The sequence below is a fragment of the Loxodonta africana genome, chromosome 27 (genome assembly GCF_030014295.1).
Source record: "Loxodonta africana isolate mLoxAfr1 chromosome 27, mLoxAfr1.hap2, whole genome shotgun sequence".
NCBI classification, from domain to species: Eukaryota; Metazoa; Chordata; class Mammalia; order Proboscidea; family Elephantidae; genus Loxodonta; species Loxodonta africana.
The window spans coordinates 3848894-3863835 of NC_087368.1; the positions used below are offsets into that span (position 1 = coordinate 3848894).

The following is a 14942-nucleotide window of genomic DNA, read 5'->3' on the forward strand; positions in this document are numbered from 1 at the left end:
CACCTCAGTGACAGACAGTACAGGAGCTAGAAGTAAACTTTTATTTTGAGCTTGAGCCATTATCTGTGTTTGGGTCTATTTCTTCAGCACTTAGCCAACTTTAACAAATACACTCGAGCAGTGACTTAGTAATTGAAGTCGTGGGTCTGTTGGCCTAAAGCATTCATTCCTTTTTTTGTCTCTGGCAGTTGGTGATTGATTGATCGTGGTCCAGCATGCAGAAGTGAGTGAGTGGTGAAAAGCAGCAGAGCTGATGGATTGTGAAGATGTGTTTGAAGGCTGTCACACTCCCTACTTCAGGGTAAGGCAAAGGCAGTGGCTGCCACTGTTACTCTGACTTTGCCAGGTCATAGGGACTCTTGTCTCTCCAGCCTCTTGGAATTAGTGCAATGGAATACCCTGCCTGTGAAAGGTTCCCAAAGCCTCTGTTGATTCAACTCATAGACACTATGCCAGTGAATAATTGTGAAGAGAAAACCATTAGGTTTTGGGTGATAGGATGGAATTCATTATGTGGGTGGAAATATGTCAGGCATCATAAGGGATTTATTTACATGAGACATGATTTTCCTAGAACCAGGGAAGGGTTGTTGGGCCTTCCTGAGGTGTGTTGTCGAGAATGGAACCAGGTCTGATTGCCCTTTTCCTGTACCATATCAGGTTGTTAGCTCTGCCAGCTCACATTCCCTCAACCACCATCCTCCTTCTCTGTGGATCACTTTCCTTAGCTGTTCTTTTGTTAATTAGCTTTTCTAGAAAGGAAACAGCTTGCCAAAGAGTTGAGGATTCCAGGTTTGGTGGATAATAGCATTAGCAAAGCACATGGTTCTGCAAGTTCCACTTTATCCTTTGTCACTGGCAGTCACATGTCCATTTACTCATCTATTTACAGTTCCTAGTGAATCAGGCAAGGAGCTCTGGTGGCGCAAAGGTTAAGCACTTGGCTGCTAACCATAAGGTTGGCAGTTCAAACCCACGCACCAGCTGGGAGAAAAACCTGGGAATCTGATGGCACCTAACAACAGTGAATCAGGCATTGGCATTGGGAGCATTATGACCAAGGCTGCCTTTGAGCTCTCATTTGTGCTGAAGAGTTTTGAGGCCAGAAGAACGAAGTCACTGTTTGGTGTACCCTTCTGAGAGTCCAGGTCGAAGTCTTGGAAGAAGGAGTAGAAAAGATACCACATCTCTTTTTGAGCTCTCCAGCTTCTCCAGCTTGAACTCAAAGCAGACTCCTTGAAGAGAAAATTACAACTAATAGAAATCTAGGCAGAGCCAAGGATGGTTAGGAAAGAGGGACAGGGAGTGAAAAATTAAAAAAGAAAAATTGTATTCAGCTTAAAAACTGGTTGGAGTGTTGTTTTGAGCTTAGGATAGTAATTTGGAGCCCTTACTAGATAATGTCCCATTGCCCAGCCTCAGACAGAGGGCAGCCAGAAAGGCTGATGTCCTTAGGTTCCTCACATGGCTCGGTAATGAATGTAATTTACTGAGCAAAACAGACAAGTAGGGGCTGTAGATCTCTGGAGATTTCCATCAGTGTACATCATTACTGCTGTGGAGTGAAGCATGTGTGTGGGGATGAGCAAAGCAGAGAAAAGGCAGCTGCAAGAGCATGTCAGCAACTGAAGAATCCAGGTGAGCAGCCAGGCACAGGCAGACCACAGCTCAGGGGATGGAGGTTGCTAAGGAAAGGAGCTGGTCTTTGCCAGGTTTTCTCAATAAAGAAAAAGAGTTGGGCTTTGTGAGCTCTACTCATGTTCCTCTATGGCTCCCTATATCATCTGTTTAAAAAAAAAAAAAAATTATTTTTTTAAGAGTAACTAAAAACTATGTTTTTTTTAAAGTATAACATGTCAGAAATAGCACTTGACTGGCATGTGTAAATGCTGTACAATGATAAAATTGTAGAGTAAGCCATTCTTTAAGTATCAATTAGGGGCCAAAGAACGTAGTCCTAGAGATTAGGTCAATGCAGTTGACATTTTGATCCAGACAGTTCTTGTTTGTTGCGGGGGCGGGGGGAAGGGGGAGTTGTTGTAGGACGTTTAGCAGCATCACTGGCCTCTGCTCACTGGATGCCAGTAGCACTGCCCCCCTCCCGAATTGTGACAATCAAAAATGTCTCCAGACATGGCAGATGTCTGCATGAGCGGGGAGGGGCACCAAAAGAGCCCCAGTTGAGAGTGACTCCAGTGGGAGATAGGACTTTATTCTTGCTCTGAGTTTCTCTGGGATTGTATTTTAATGATTTAACCTCATCGTGCCTCAGTTTCACTACCTGTAGACACAGTGTAAGGAAGTAATGTGCACAGAACTGCGTGGCAACTAGGGGGATGTGTAAGTGCTCAGAAACAATACCTATCTGCCCACATTTCCAAGACCCAAAGATCACTCTTAATCTTTGTGATGGCAGTAAGTGAGGGGCAGTGGGAATTTGGAGAAGGGTAAAGGCTTAGTGGTGTGGGAAATGGTAAACAGTAGTGGCATCTGAGTTTATTTGAAGGCATCCTGTCCTAGTTTATTGTGACAGTGTATTCTGGATGAAGGCTTTCTTTTGGAGAGGAAAGAAAGAGGAGGGTGGAGGAGGCAGGAAGGAGGCTGTTGAGAAGAGCAGTCAGGAAAGTGCACTTGGTGGGGCGATCTCGTGATGTGAAAGTGACTCATGTATAATTGGACCAGAGGACACAGAGAAGTGACCCCCCAAATCAAAGTGTCTTTTCAAATGACTGCTGATCCAGAAGAGTTGTTGCAGGTGATTAATGCAGACCACAAACTTTTTGGAAAAGTCTCTTCGTTCTAGAGCCTTTAGGTTTCTGTCTCCTCTCTTTTGGAATATGGAAAAACGTTGTCTTCACATAGGCTTTTCATAAATGCTTGACTATGATCCGTGTGTTCTTTTATTACTCTTCAGAACTGTGTGTTGAAAAGGTGAAAAAGGCTGTAATCCTGATCTAGACCTGAGTGATCTACGTTATTTTGATAGAAAGCAGCAACTTGACTCTAAGACGGGCAGTGCAGGAATTAGATGTAAACCATCCTGGAAGGCTAGCATTCACCCTTGCTATGTTTTTGGTCTCTGTAGTGTTAGACACACTTGCAAAGTTTATGACAAACGTGGACAAATCTTGGATCTAATACGTGGAGAAGCCGTCTTAGACAGGTAGCCTTGTTTTTTCATCTTCTGTCTGCCCTGCATTTATAGTACTAGGTGTTAAGTTTTTTTTTTTTTAATAATTTTTATTGTGCTTTAAGTGAAAGTTTACAAATCGAGTCAGTCTGTCACACATAAACCTATATACACCTTACTACATACTCCCATTTACTCTCCCCCTAATGAGTCAGCCCGCTCCCTCCCTCCAGTCTTGCCTTTCGTGACCTTTTTGCCAGTTTCTAACCCTCTCTACCCTCCCATCTCCCCTCCAGACAGGAGATGCCAACCCAGTCTCAAGTTTCACCTGATACAAGTAGCTCACTCTTCATCAGCATCTCTCTCCAATCCATTGTCCAGTCCCTTCCATGTCTGATGAGTTATCTTCGGGAATGGTTCCTGCCCTGGGCCAATAGAAGGTTTGGGGACCATGACTGCCGAGATTCTTCTAGTCTCAGTCAGACCATTAAGTCTGGTCTTTTTATGAGAATTTGGGGTCTGCATCCCACTGTTCTTCTGCTCCCACATGGGTTCTCTGTTGTGCTCCCTGTCAGGGCAGTCATTGGTTGGCCAGGCACCATCCAGTTCTTCTGGTCTCAGGATGATCTAAGTCTCTAGTTCATGTGGCCGTTTCTGTCTCTTGGGCTCATAGTTATTGTGTGACCTTGGTGTTTTTCGTTCTCCTTTGATCCACGTGGGTTGAGACCAATTGATGCATCTTAGATGGCCGCTTGTTAGCATTTAAGACCCCAGATGCCACACTTCAAAGTGGGATGCAGAATGTTTTCATAATAGAATTTATTTTGCCAATTGACTTAGAAGTCCCCTTAAGCCATAGTCCGCAAACCCCCGCCTTTGCTCCACTGACCTTCGAAGCATTCAGTTTATCCTGGAAACTTCTTTGCTTTTGGTCCAGTCCAGTTGAGCTGACCTTCCCTGTATTGAGTATTGTCCTTCCGTTCACCTAAAGTAATTCTTATCTACTAACTAATCAGTTAACTAATCAGTAAATAACCCTGTCCCATACTCCCTCCCTCCCCCCTCTTGTAACCAGAAAAGAATGTGTTCTTCTCAGTTTATACTATTTCTCAAGATCTTAGAATAGTGGTCTTATACAATATTTGTCCTTTTGCATCTGACTAATTTCACTCAGCATAATGCCTTCCAGATTTCTCCATGTTATGAAATGTTTCACAGATTCGTCACTGTTCTTTATCGATGCGTAGTATCCCATTGTGTGAATATACCATAATTTATTTAACCATTCATCTGTTGATGGACACCTTGGTTGCTTCCAGCTTTTTGCTATTGTAAACAGAGCTGCAATAAACATGGGTGTGCATATATCTGTTTGTGTAAAGGCTGTCATTTCCCTCTTCTGAGGAGTGGGATTTCTGGGTTGTATGGTAGTTCTATTTCTAACTTTTTAAGAAAATGCCAGATAGATTTCCAAAGTGGCTGTACCAGTTTACATTCCCACCAGCACTGTATAAGAGTTCCAATCTCCCTGCAGCCCCTCCAACATTTATCATTTTGTGTTTTTTGGATCAATGCCAGACTTGTTGGAGTAAGATGGAATCTCATTATAGTTTTAATTTGCATTTCTCTAATGGCTAATGATCGAGAGCATTTTTCTCATGTATCTGTTAGCTGCCTGAACACCTTCTTTAGTGAAGTGCGTGTTCATATCCTTTGCCCACTTTTTGCTTGGGTTGTTTGTCTTTTTGTGGTTGAGTTTGAACAGAATCATACAGATTTTAGAGATCAGGCGCTGGTCGGAGATGTCATAGCTTTAAATTCTTTCCTAATCTGTAGGTGGTCTTTTTACTCTTTTGGTGAAGTCTTTCGATGAGCATAGGTGTTTGATTTTTAGGAGGTCCCAGTTATCTGGTTTCTCTTCGTCATTTTTGGTAATGTTTTGTATTCTGTTTATGCCTTGCATTAGGGCTCCTAAGGTTGTCCCTATTTTTTCTTCCATGATCTTTATCGTTTTAGTCTTTATGTTTAGGTCTTTGATCCACTTGGAGTTAGTTTTTGTGCATGGTGTGAGGTGTGGGTCCTGTTTCATTTTTTTGCAAAGGGATATCCAGTTATGCCAGCACCGTTTGTTAAAAAGACTGTCTTTTCCCCGATTAACTGATACTGGGCCTTTGTCAAATATCAGCTGCTCATATGTGGATGGATTTATATCTGGATTTATATCTGGATTTATATCTGGGTTCTCAATTCTGTTCCATTGGTCTATGTGCCTGTTGTTGTACCAGTACCAGGCTGTTTTGACTAGTGTGGCTGTATAATAGGTTCTAAAATCAGATAGAGTGAGGCCTCCCACTTTCTTCTTCTTTTTCAGTAATGCTTTACTTATCCGAGGCTTCTTTCCCTTCCATATGAAGGTGGTGATTTGTTTCTCCATTACATTAAAAAAGGTCATTGCAATTTGGATCGGAAGTATAGATGGCTTTTGGTAGAACAGACATTTTTACTATGTTAAGTCTTCCTATCCATGAGCAAGGTATGATTTTCCACTTAAGTAGGTCCTTTTTAGTTTCTTGAAGTAGTAGTTTGTAGTTTTCTTTGTATAGGTCTTTTACATCTTTGGTAAGATTTATTCCTAAGTATTTTATCTTCTTGGTGGCTACTGTGAATGGTATTGATTTGGTGATTTCCTCTTCGATGTTCTTTTTGTTGATGTAGAGGAATCCAAGTGATTTTTGTATGTTTATCTTATAACCTGAGACTCTGCCAAACTCTTGTATTAGTTTCAGTAGTTTTCTGGAGGATTCCTTAGGGTTTTCTGTGTATAAGATCATGTCATGTGCAAATAGAGGTAATTTTACTTCCTCCTTGCCAATCCGGATGCCCTTTATTTCTTTGTCTAGCCTAATAGCTCTGGGTAGGACCTCTAGCACAATGTAGAATAAGAGCGGTGATAAAGGGCATCCTTGTCTGGTTCCCGTTTTCAAGGGAAATGCTTTCAGGCTCTCTCCATTTAGAGTGATGTTGGCTGTTGACTTTCTTTAGATGCCCTTTATTATGTTGAGGAATTTTCCTTCAATTCCTGTTTTGCTGTGAGTTTTTATCACGAATGGGTGTTGGACTTTGTGAAATGCCTTTTCTGCATCAATTAATAAGATCATGTGGTTTTTGTCTTTTGTTTTATTTATATGGTGAATTACATTAATGGTTTTTCTAATATTAAACCAGCCTTTCATACCTGGTGTAAATCCCACTTGGTCGTGGTGGATTATTTTTTTAATATGCTTTTGAATTCCATTGGCTAGAATTTTGTTGAGGATTTTTCATCTATGTTCATTAGGGATATAAGTTTGTAACTTTCTTTTTTTGTGATGTGTTTACCTGGTTTTGGTATCAGGGATATGGTGGCTTCATAGAATGAGTTAGGCAGTATTCCATCATTTTCTATGCTTTGAAATACCTTTAGTAGTAGTGGTGTTAACTCTTCTCTGAAAGTTTGGTAGAACTCTGCAGTAAAGCCATCCGGGCCAGGGCTTTTTTTTATTGGGAGTTTTTTGATTACTGTTTCAAACTCTTTTTTTTATTATGTGTCTATTTAGTTGTTCTACTTCTGATTGTGTTAGTTTAAGTAAGTAGTGTTTTTCTAGGAATTCATCCATTTCTTCTAGGTTTGCAAATTTGTTAAAGTACAATTTTTCGTAATAATCTGATATGATTCTTTTAATTTCAGTTGCGTGTGTTGTGATGTGACCCATCTCGTTTCTTATTCGGATTATTTGTGTCCTTTCCTGTATTTCCTTAGTCAGTCTGGCCAGTGGTTGATCAATTTTGTTAATTTTTTCAAAGAACCAGCTTTTGGCTTTGTTAATTCTTTCAATTGTTTTTCTGTTCTCTATTTCATTTAGTTCAGCTCTAATTTTTATTATTTGTTTTCTTCTTGTGCGTGATGGATTCTTTTGTTGCTCACTTTCTATTTGTTCAAGTTGTAGGGACAGTTCTCTGATTTTGGCTGTTTTTTCTTTATGTATGTGTGCATTTATTGATATAAATTGACCTCTGAGCCCTGCTTTTGCTGTGTCCCAGAGGTTTTGATAGGAAGTGTTTTCATTCTCATTGCATTCTATGAATTTCTTTATTCCCTCCTTAATATTTTCTATAAGCCAGTCTTTTTTGAGCAGGGTATTGTTCAGTTTCCAAGTATTTGATTTCTTTTCCCTGATTTTTCTGTTATTGATTTCCACTTTTATGACCTTGTAGTCTGAGAAGATGCTTTGTAATATTTCTGTGTTTTGGATTCTGCAAAGGTTTGTTTTATGCCCTAATATGTGATCTATTCTACAGAAAGTTCCATGTGCACTAGAAAAAAAAGTATACTTTGCAGCTGTTGGATGGAGTGTTCTGTATAAGTCTATGAGGTCAAGTTGGTTGATTGTAGCAATTAGGTCTTCCGTGTGTCTATTGAGCTTCTTACTGAAGGGAAGTCCTATCCTTCTCAGAAAGTGGTGTGTTGAAATCTCCTACTATAATTGTGGAGGTGTCTGTCTCACTTTTCAGTTCTGTTAAAGTTTGTTTTATGTATCTTGCAGCTCTGTCATTGGGTGCATAAATGTTTAATATGGTTCTATCTTCCTGGTCAATTGTCCCTTTAATCATTATGTAGTATCCTTTATCCTTTGTGGTAGATTTAACTTTAAAGTCTATTTTTTCAGATGATTAATATTGCTACTCCTGCTCTTTTTTGCTTGTTGTTTGCTTGATATATTTTTTTCCATCCTTTGAGTTTTAGTTTGTTTGTGTCTCTACGTCTAAGGCATGTTTCTTGTAGGCAGCGTATAGATGGATCGTGTTTCTTTATCCAGTCTCAGACTCTCTGTCTCTTCATTGGTGCATTTAGTCCATTTACATTCAGCATAATTATTTTATTTTATTATTTTTTTTTATAATTATAGATAAGTATGTGTTTATTGCAGTCATTTTGATGCCTCTTTGTGTGTGTTGTTGACAATTTCACTTTTCCACTTACTTTTTTGTGCTGAGATGTTTTTCTTTGTAAAATCTGTGTTCCTCGTTATCATAGTAGTTGAATTTATGTTGCTTGAGTCGTTATGTTTTTCCTGGTTTTTATTTTGAGTTATGGAATTGTTATACCTCTTTGTGGTTCCCTTAACATTTACCCGTATTTTTCTAAGTAAAAACCTAACTTGTATCGTCCTATATCGCCTTGTTTTCCTGTCCACATGGCAGTTCTATGGCTCCTGTATTTAGTCCCTCTTCTTGATTATTGTGATCTTTTACATAATGACTTCAATGATTCCCTGTTTTGAGCATTTTTTTTCTTTTTAAAATTAATATTAATTTGTTTTTGTGATTTCTCTATTTGAGTTGATATCAGGATGTTCTGTTCTGTGACCTTGTGTTGTGTTGGTATCTGATATTATTGATTTTGTGACCAAACAATTTCCTCTAATATTTGTATATATATATTCTTGTAGCTGTGGTTTGGTTTTTGCAAATTCTCTAAGCTTGTGTTTATCTGTAAATGTTTTAATTTCACCTTCATATTTGAGAGAGAGTTTTGCTGAATATATGATCCTTGCCTGGCAGTTTTTCTCCTTCAGTGCTCTATATATGTCATCCCAATGCCTTCTTGCCTGTATGGTTTCTGCTGAGTAGTCTGAACTTATTCTTATTGATTCTCCTTTTTAGGAGTCATTTCTTTTATCTCTGGCTGCTTTTAAAATTTTCCCTTTATCTTTGGTTTTGGCAAGTTTGATGATAATACGTCTTGGTGATTTTCTTTTTGGATCAATCTTAAATGGAGTTTGATGAGCATCTTGGATAGATAGCCTTTCGTTTTCCTTGATGTCAGGGAAGTTTTCTGCCAACAGATCTTCAACTATTCTCTCTGTGTTTTCTGTTATCCCTCCCTGTTCTGGAACTCTAATCACACGCAAGTTATTCTTCTTGATAGAGTCCCACATGATTCTTAGGGTTCCTTCATTTTTTTTTAATTCTTTTATGTGATTTTTCTTTATATTCGTGTCCATTTCCTTATCCTCCAACTCCCCCACTCTGCATTCCAATTGCTCGATTCTGGTCCTCTAACTTCCTATTGAGGTGTCTTATTCTGTAATTCTACTGTTAGTCTTTTGGATTTCTGAATGCTGTCTCTCTATGGATTCTTGCAGCTTATTAATGTTTCCACTATGTTCTTGAATAATCTTTTTGATTTCTTCAACTGCTTTATCAGTGTGTTCCTTGGCTTTTTGTGTAGATTGCCTTATTTCATTTTTGAGGTCACCCCTGATGTCTTGAAGCATTGTGTAAATTAGTTTTTTATATTCTGTATCTGGCAATTCCAGGATTGTATCTTCATTTGGGCAAGATTTTGATTCTTTAATTTGGGGAGTTGTAGAGGTAATCATGTGATTTGATATTGACTGCTGTCTCCAAGCCATCTATAAGATATTGTAATGATTTATTTTATATTTGCTCCCTGAGTCTTATCTTGTTTTGTTTTCTTTCAATATACGTAGATGGGCTACTAGATTGTGCTGTCTTGATTGTTGTAGCCTTTGAATCACTTATGTCCTATTACTAGCTGGCTTGGGCTGTTACCAGGTATATAAGCCTAAGAGTCCATTCACTATTCTTGGGTAGATTCTGATTTTCGGTCACCAAGTGTGTGGTGTAGACTGTCACCTATTCAATAGAGGAGTAGTGGTGATAGTTGTGTGCACCAGATTCTAATAGCAGCAGAGGGTCACACTCCAGTGGGGGCAGGATGCTGACAGGGTTCCCCCAGGTGCCAGTGAGGTAGGTTTGCTCTATTCCTAAAGCACTTTGGTGGGTGGGCTCTGCAGATGTACCTTAGGCACCCAATGCATGTACCTCTACAGATTGGTAGGTGTCACTATCCTTAGACTCCTATGGCAGGAGGCTAGGTGGTTTGGGTGAAGCTTCAGCCCTCAGTTTTCAGTTGTGGGTCAGTGAGGCCTCTGTTTAATAGGTAGAGATATCAGACCTGGGAAACTTATCTTTCCAGTAATCCGCTAAAACAATGACAGTCAGATCCCTCTCAGAATTGCCTTTGCATTATAATAGCCACCTTGTGGCCTGTAGGGATGAAAGCCCAAGACTGTGGATCTCATATGCTTGGCTGGAGTTGGTTCTGTATTTTCAGTCCAATTTCGGGAAGTCAGGGAAGGATTTTTGGTCCCTGGGTTTTTTGTAGCTGCTTCTTTCAGGCCAGGAGAATGGGTTAGGAAATGACAAAAAACAAACAAACAAAGAAAAACCTCAGAGTACTTCACTCTCTGGCGCAGAAAATTCCAATATTAATGAAGCCGCCTGGGAAGGGGAGGGGAGGGATCAGATAGATAGGAGAGAGTAGCACCCAGGAATATAGACAAAGTTACTTACCTTGCTTGGTGATGACTGTTTTTTCTGAGATTCCTGAGGGGCGTGTAGCCTGTGTGCTCTGGCTGGATCGAGATTGCCCCCGAGGGTCAGGCCCGTGTCCCGTGCTAGTGCCGTCTCAGAAGGCATGGTCAGTTCCTCCGCTCCCAGTCCAAAGCCCAGCTCCAAGGTTCCCCGGCTGGGACGCCGCACTTCAGGCTCCAAAACCAGTCACTGCCTACTGGTGACTTCTCTTCCTGTCAGCCGCACTGCTGCTCTGCCTGCATGCACTAGCTGGGCTTCCCTCGAGGTCACTTCTTGGGGCTAGGGCTGTGTCCCGTGATTTGTGCCGTCTGAGAAGCCGTGGTCAGTTCCTCCGCTCCCAGTACAAAGCCAGGCGCCAAGGTTCCCCAGCTGGGACGCCGCACTTCAGGCTCCAAAACCAGTCACTGCCTACTGGTGACTTCTCCTCCTGTCAGCCGTGTCGCTGCGCTGCCTGCGTGCACTGGCTGGGCTTCCCCCGAGGTCACTTCTGGGGGCTAGTGCTGTTTCCTGTGTTTGTTCCGTCTCAGGATGCCGTGCTCAGCTCCCCTGCGCCCAGTCCAAAGCCTGGCGCCAAGGTTTTCTGACTGGGATAGTGGCTCCAGGCTCCGAAAACAGTTGCTACTTCCCTATGATTTCTCGTTCTCTGGTTAGCTGCATCCGTGTGCAGCCTGCTTCCACTGGCTGAGTCTCTGTCACTCAGATCAACTCTTTAGGTTTGTGTTTGATGGTCAGGGTTCGTACATTGTCATGTATGTGATCGATTCACTTGTTTTTCTGAGTCTTTGTTGCAAGAGGAATCCGAGGTAGCTTCTACCTAGTCAGCCGTCTTGGTCCCGAGGTGTTAAGTGTTTACTAGAAGAAAGGGACATTTCTGTGTAGCAGAAAGGGGACAGTGAAAGAAGCTGTTCTTGTAGATAGGTTGGTGTCTTAGTCGTCTAATGCTGCTGTAACAGAAATGCCACAAATGGATGGCTTTAACAAAGAGAAATTTGTTCTCTCACAGTTTAGGAGGCTAGAAGTCCAAATTCATGATGCTAGCTCCAGGGGAAGGCTCTTTCTCTGTGTGAGCTCTGGGGGGAGGTCCTTTTCAGCAATCTTCCGATCCTAGAAGCTTCTCAGTGCAGGGGCCTTGGGTCCAAAGGAAGCGCTCCCCTCCTGGTTCTGTGTTCTTGGTGTTAGGAGGTCCCCATGTGTCTGTCCTCACTTCTCTCTTTTACATCTTCAAAGAGATTGATTTAAAATAAAAACTAATTTTGTAGATTGACTCCTGCCTCATTAACATAACTGCCACCAATCCCACCTCATTAACATTCTAGAGGTAGGATTTACAATGCATAGGAAATTACATGAGATGACCAAGTGGTGGACAGTCATACAATACTGGGAATCCTGGCCTAGCCATGTTGACTTACATTTTGAGGGGGACACAATTCAATCTATGACAGTTGGTGTTTGAATGGTTGAAGTTTTTATTTTAGTACTACTCAGAGTGTGGTCCTAGCAGTATCAGCATTACCTGGGAACTTGTCAGAGATGTAAATGATAGGGGCTCAACCCAGACCTCCTGAATCAGAAACTTGGGGTTTGAGCTCAATAATCTGTGTTTTAACAAGCCCTCCATGATTCTTACGTGTGCTAAAATTTGAGAGTGCTGGTCTAGTCATGCGTGATATGCTGAAATTTTATGCGTAGTGTCTGCATGTGTATGGACGGCAAGGGTTAAGGAAGTGCTTTATCAGGTAGTCGGAGGATGAGTAAGACTGTTTTGTGATATACTTTGGGATCATTTTCCCAGGCCGTGGTCTAAGCCTTTAACTATGCTGTCCAGTACAATAGCCACAGGCCACAGGTGGCTATTTATGCTTAAATTAATTACAATTAAAAAAAAACTTAGTTATTCAGTTGAACTAGCCACCTTTCAAGTGCTTAGTAGCTACATGTGCTTAGTGCTGCCTTATTGGAGAGCACAGATGTAGAGCGTGTTCATCATCACAGAAAGTTCTATTGGCCAGCAGTGTTTCAGCCTGTAATGACCCCTGTTTGACTCATACAGGCTGGAAACCCCCACTTGTAGTGATGGTATGTTCTAGTTAAGTGAATACGTCAAGTCGTTGAAAACAGAATTGAGTTTTGGACTTCTGTACTCTGGGGAGACTTTCAGTCTGTAGTTGTATCCTGGTGAACTTTCTACCTTGTGGTGGCATCTGCCTGGTATAGAAAGTGCCGTGGGTCTGTCTCCCACATAATTGAGCACACTGCCTCTAAAATATTTGCTCTTTGATCTGCTAAGCTGTCTCTTTCCATTTGGTCTCCCCATGCCCTGACCATTGGTGGTAAAGCTTGTTTGTGCAGATGTCTCTGTCAGCACTGCCTAGAGCTTTATAAAGAGTCTGGAAGAGGTGACAAGAGAAATTCACCCCTTCTGTTTCCCCAGCGTGGCTCAAAAAACTGTTTCCTAAGAGGATATTAATTGACAAACTTAATCTGTGAAGAGTTATCCTCTGAAGAATTAATCTCTAAGGTAAAATTTCAACAGACATATTACAGCACAGATTTAGTAATTAGTCCCTTTAGTAACGTGGAAAAAATTTCAGTTGTTACTTTATTGCTATTATCAAGGAGCTCTGATGATGCATTGGTTAAGTGCTCAGCTGCTAACCGAAAGGTCGTGGTTCGAACCCAGCAGTTGCTCTGTGGGAGAAAGATGTGGCAGTCTGCTTGTCTAAAGATTACAGCTTTGGAAACCCTGTGGGGCAGTCTACTCTGTCCTGTCAGGCTGTTCTGAGTTGGAATTGACTTGATGGTAATAAGTTTGGTTTTGGCATCGCTGTTATCAACAACAGCAATAATTATTCTTAGTTGCTAAGAAATTATCCTAATTGGAACAAATGAAAAGATGTGGAAATGTACAGTTTTTCAAAGATGAAACTGAAAGCTAGCTGGGCCCATGGGAGGGGGTATGAGAGTAAGAACTTTTTTTGTCTTTAGCATTATTGCTGGACGTGAGGGAAGGAGGTGCATAGGGGCTCACATTGATCTTTGGACAGTCTTAACTTGACTGGTTCACTTCTTACGGAGGATGTTGCTTATTCTCTTACTGCCGTCCTCTCTTTAATTTGCGTTTCTTACCCTTTTCTGTGTGCCCAGAACGTTGGAGGGGGTCCAGTGTTTCTCAAGGAGAGTGTTTTGGAGTGATTTATCATTGTATGGGACTGTCCTTGCCCATTTAGGAACATTTAGCATCCCTGGTCACTCGATGCCCGTGTTACTCCAGCCTAACCAAGTCATCGTGTCAAGCAAAGATATCCACCCCACCCACAATACACATTTCCAAATGCCTGTGATTGAGAATCACTGGTAGCTAAAGAGATGAGCTTGGTGTCTTTTTTGGAAGGGAGAAGTGATTAGAGTTGGTGAAGGTGCGGGTGCTCCGAGGGGCTGGCTCATTAATTTCTGACACAGCTGACCCCAAACAGGCACTTCTTGCAGTGCTGGAACTGATGTTGGGAACTACTTTTATTCTGTTAGACTAGAAGAATTGCATTTTGCTACTGCAAGATTTGGCCCTGGAGGGTGAAGGTCAACAGAGGCCTCTGTTTCTGCCACGGAGGGACCTAACTCATGAGCAGGAAGATAGTTCCTGGTCTGGTGCCACTCCAGGGTGTGTCTGCTCTAACATTGGCTGCTCATTCGTACTCTACTTCTTGGCCATTAACATGACTCAGCATTTCCATTTTGGCTTCTCTTCTGGTGTCTTTCTGCTCCTGCTCTCCCTTCTTGCTCTCACAACCTAGCTGATGGTCTGTGTATGGACCAAACTCCAAGAAAAGAATGGACTATGATAGGTTCTGTAGTAGCTATCATCCCTAGATGATGGGCTACATCTCAGTATAGAATAGTAGGGAAGTTGCTAGACTAGATGATTGGGACATGGGGAGTTGTATTTACCATGTGGATATCCTATTTTTTGCATCCGTCAAGTGTGATTCTCTCAGGCACTCATGGATCCCACGAGAATAACGGCTAGGTGACTGTCTAAATGTTGAAAGACGTTTTGACATCTGTGACCATTGCTGTTCAACAGCTGGGTTTGTAATATTCTAGTTCTGACAAAGAAAATAACTTGGCTTATTAGTCTAAAAATAAATTCCATATAAATGTTGTCATTTTGGGGATTACTGTCTTAGAGAGTGTAGTTAAAATTTTTTATAGTGGGTTTTGTTCATGTGAACCAACGATTGAGTGTGACTTTACAAGGGAATGCATTATAATATCACAGAGAGCTCTGTCCTTATTCCTGATTCTGTGCCAGGTTAAGAATGACGGTCCAGGTTCCATTGGGACTGGCACAGTTGTGAGCGGGGTGATCTGT

The 14942-nt window shown here is 41.4% G+C and overlaps 1 long non-coding RNA gene across 5 annotated transcripts in view; it reads left to right on the plus strand.

The window, feature by feature from the left end:
* Window positions 1-14942, plus strand: part of LOC111749362 (uncharacterized) — a 336945-nt gene that overhangs the window by 78276 nt on the left and 243727 nt on the right. For 4 of the 5 annotated variants that reach the window (XR_010319522.1, XR_010319524.1, XR_010319521.1 and 1 more), the window contains one exon: window positions 189-301. The exons of the other annotated variant lie outside the window; for it this stretch is intronic. This is a non-coding gene — a long non-coding RNA (uncharacterized LOC111749362). The remainder of the gene's footprint in view (window positions 1-188; window positions 302-14942) is intronic. 5 annotated transcript variants of the gene reach the window in all.